Source organism: Capsicum annuum, chromosome 7 (assembly GCF_002878395.1).
Source record: "Capsicum annuum cultivar UCD-10X-F1 chromosome 7, UCD10Xv1.1, whole genome shotgun sequence".
Lineage (NCBI taxonomy): Eukaryota > Viridiplantae > Streptophyta > Magnoliopsida > Solanales > Solanaceae > Capsicum > Capsicum annuum.
This window is the reverse complement of record NC_061117.1, coordinates 4,593,898-4,598,050: the sequence shown is the minus strand read 5'-3', so window position 1 is coordinate 4,598,050 and position 4,153 is coordinate 4,593,898. Positions and strand designations below refer to the sequence as shown.

At 37.2% G+C, this 4,153-nt stretch overlaps 1 pseudogene; it reads left to right on the top strand.

Moving 5' to 3' along the window:
• Positions 1-2,538: 2,538 nt before the first annotated feature.
• Positions 2,539-3,245, top strand: LOC107877029 (annotated as a pseudogene).
• Positions 3,246-4,153: the final 908 nt, after the last annotated feature.

Here is a 4,153-nt window from a genome sequence, read left to right as displayed (position 1 = left end):
CACTCAACAGTTTGATTGATCACACAGAATGTTTTGAAGACAAGACGAGAGATTGTAATTCATAAAATATTGTGTCTAAACCTGTGGATGAAAGCAGGTTTATATAGCCTTCATATGCGTCTTCTGAAAAGTGAAAATGGTTCACTTAAAGGTGTGACCTTTCCTGAAAGATCATGTCTGTTCGTCCAAAGTTTGCATCTTTTCTGAACAGGCAGACAGACCATTTCATGAAGGATTGCATCCTTCTGAAGCATCAGTTCGAAACGCTGCATGCATGCATATAACTGGAGGATCAAAACATACAAAATAATTTACTGCATTTTTTATTTTTCCTTCGGATTAAATTTTGTCCAAAAAGATAGATCTCGTCGATCGATCATTTGACAAATCCAAATCCGAAGCCAAGCGAGCGACAACGACGACGGCGTGAGACATCTCTTATTTCTTGCCTTACTTACCAAATGGAATAAGTATTTCTTAATATAAAGACTTGAAAGTCACATTCTCCCATCAAAGTGTGGGAGAAATAGTAGACTTTCCATTTTTGTGTATTTTTCCTTCTACATAGTTTCCTCCACACTTTATCTATACTTTGAACACAATAGTGTGCATCGAAATAGGATTAAAATGCCAACCTGATAGAAATTCCTGAAAGCCGCTAAGTCAAAAAGTGCCTGTTTGATGACAATAGCAGCTCCAAACTTCTTTGCTAAAACCTGTTAGACATGGAAGGTTCAGAAGTACATATCCTCATCCTACGTGGGTGCTCCGTTATCATTTCATCAAAAAACTGCAGTCATCTCGTTATATTCAAAGGATCATATGCATATGAACTCATGGAATACTACAAAGTAAGAAAGTAGTAACTTTATCACACATTCAGAAAAATAGAATAGTCGAGCATATACGCTTGATCATATTCTCATTCTTGATTCCAAGAGATCCTTTAATATTCGTGACTTATACTCAGAGGCGCTATCCCTTGGTTTAGTTATGGATTCCCACCTATTAATATTTATAACTTTTGGCGATTTTTCTATGTAATTTTAGATTACGGTCCCTTCTACTCTACATCCGCCACTGCTTATACTAAATTAAATTAAAAGTTATTGACAGAAAATGCAGTAGCAAATCAGCTCACAAGTAGCAGAGATCGGCTCAATAATGTGGCAGAAAGTTTGCATCAATATGCAGCCACAAATTGGCTAAAAAATGTAGCAGCAAAGCAGCAGCTCCTCACCCAAAATACGGCAAAAAATGCCTCAAAGATGAATACAGTAGTACACACAAACACAACAGGTAAATCGCTCGAAATACAGTAGTCAGTTAGCCTCAGACCTGTTCAAACAAAGGGTTTATAGCAGCAACGATTTGCCGAAAAAATGCACATTTGACTGCCCTAAAGTGCAGCAAAGTTTGGCTCAACACATTGTGATACCTCAGTTTGCAAGGACTCATCATGTTCATACAAGAACAATTGATAGAATGAACCTTCTAACTGAGTTTATTAACTAGCCCAAATGGTGGAAGTTTATTAACTAGAATGAGTTTATTCCGGAGAAGGTGGAAGTTGCCTCGGTGGAGGACAAGATGCGAGAAGTAAGATTATGTTGGTTCGGGCACGTGACGAGGAGGGGCTCTGATGCTCCAATGCGAAGGTGTGAGACACTGGCTATGGATGGTTTTAGGCGGGATAGAGGTAGACCGAAGAAATATTGGAGGGAGACGATTAAGCATGATATGAAGCAGTTACAGCTTACGAAGGACATGATCCTTGATAGAAAGGTGTGGAGGACAAGAACCAGTCAGAGCAAATAAACCAAGAATTCCCGAGGAAAATTTTGAAGGAATCTGGTAATTTCTCGACATTTAGAAGAAAATAATGAACCAATCGGCTCTTGTTATCCTTGAGCATAAACTTATATATGAAATCTATTTTAGTCAAGTTTTCCTCTTCAAGTATGAGTTAGTATGCACCTCAAATACTTTCTAGCACTCAAAGGTTCCAGTTTTGCAATATCAGTTGATACAGGGCCAACTTTTAACTCAAATTCATTATTTAAAGGCAAAATGGTTCAGTGGACCAACTTTTAACTCCAATTCATTATAATAGTTCAGCTGCCCTTGTACTATGTCTGTTTTGTAAAGTGGATACTCCTACTTACATATGTTTATCATCTGGACTCTTTAACCTATTAAAAAACAATATTTTAAACCCTTTGACCGTTGATCGGGTCTATGTGGCATTAAAATGGCTGACTAAGACGAGACGCGTGCCGACACGCGCCTAGGGTGCGAGTGGGGGTCAATTTTATATTAAAGTAATTAAAAAAATTAAAAATAATATTAAAATTTAAAAAAAATAAAAAAGAACTTTTTTTTCCTCCATCCTTTTTAATTTTAAAATATTTTTAAAAATTTAAAATAATAAATTTAAAAGATAATTAAAAAAGCCCCTTCTTTATTCACTTTCTCAATTTAAAAATTTCATTTTGTTCCCCTTTCAGTCCAAACTTGCCCTTTGCACACTTCACAACAATGGCCGCCAAGAAATCCCCCCGTAACCCTAACCTAATCAACGAAACCGACAAATTCTCCCGTTCCAAAATGTACCGCAAAAAAAGGGCCTTTGGGTTATTAAGAAGAAAAACGTCGGCAAATTCCCCACCAACCCAAAATCCACTACCGCCATTGCTCCGCCCTCAACCACCGCCGTCAAATCACCAAAATTCTACCCAGCTGATAACGTGGCAAAACCCCTCTTCAACAAACACAAGCCAAAATCTACAAAATTGGAAGCCAGTATTACACTTGGTACTATTTTGATTATTCTAGCTGGGAGATTTAAGGAAAAAAGAGTTGTGTTTTTGAAACAACTTGTGGGTTCTGGACTGTTACTTGTTAGTGGGCCGTTTAAGGTTAATGAAATTTCATTAAGGAGAGTTAATCAAGCTTATGTTATTGCTACTTCAACGAAAGTGGATGTTAGTCGAGTTAATGTTGACAAGATTGATGATAAGTATTTTTCTAAGGAGGTTGAGAAGAAAGTGGAGAAGGGTGAAGGAGAGTTTTTTGAAGAGAAAAAAGAGGAGAAAAATGTGCTTCCTCAGGAGAAGAAGGATGACCAGAAGGCCGTGGATGCTGTATTGCTCAAGGCCATCGAGTGTGTTCCTGAATTGAAGGCTTATTTGAGTGCTAGGTTCTCACTCAAGTCGGGCATGAAACCCCACGAGTTTGTCTTTTAGACCAGTTAATTAAACTACTCTTGATGAAATTGATTTTGTTAGATCTACTCTTGTCTTTTGTAATACTCAAAAGTGACATGGAAGATGATGTGGGACGGTTGTATTACACACACCATCAGAGGGGTTTAAAATGTTGCTTTTTAGTGAGTTCAAGGGTCTAGACGACAAACATGTAAGTAATAAGAGTATCCACATTACAAAACAGACATAGTACAAGAGTCCACCGAACCATTTTGCCTTATTTAAACCATATTATTGAAGTAAGGTTAAAGCTATATTTAAGTCATAAACTTTCAAACAAAACCCAATTCTATTGTGTTCATGAGACCGTATCAAAAAAGATTTAAGAGATCCAATGGAAAATGTCAGAATCGCAGCATCAATAGTTGAAAAACGAGATAAGACGTGCCAAGTAGTTAAATAAAGATTGAAGTGACTCAACATTTGAAAAGGCTTGAAACCGCTGATAAATAAATAAGAGCATTTGAGAATCCCTTAACTTATCATGCTTTTGTACTGATAAGTACACGAAAGACCCCGCCAAGGCCCCCCAACTATAAGCAAAACCCAGACTGCAGGCTTAACAAGAGGTAGCTAAACTGCAACACCGATAACAAGAGAAGGATTCTGAAATAAAATTCAACGTCCGTTCTATCAAATTTGGTCATCCACAGCTAATTGTATGACAAAAAAAACATGCCAGTCCATAACACTACCTCGGAGGTGAGATAGAAAGGTTGTTTTTGATAGACCCCCAGCTCAAGACAAAAAACAGTCCACAAGACATAGTATATGCACAAGAAACAACAGGTATTAATTCAACAAATAATAACAGAAACACGATTACCACAAATTAACACTACAATCAATCTACCAAAACAATAAACATCACCAAAAAAACTCTCTGC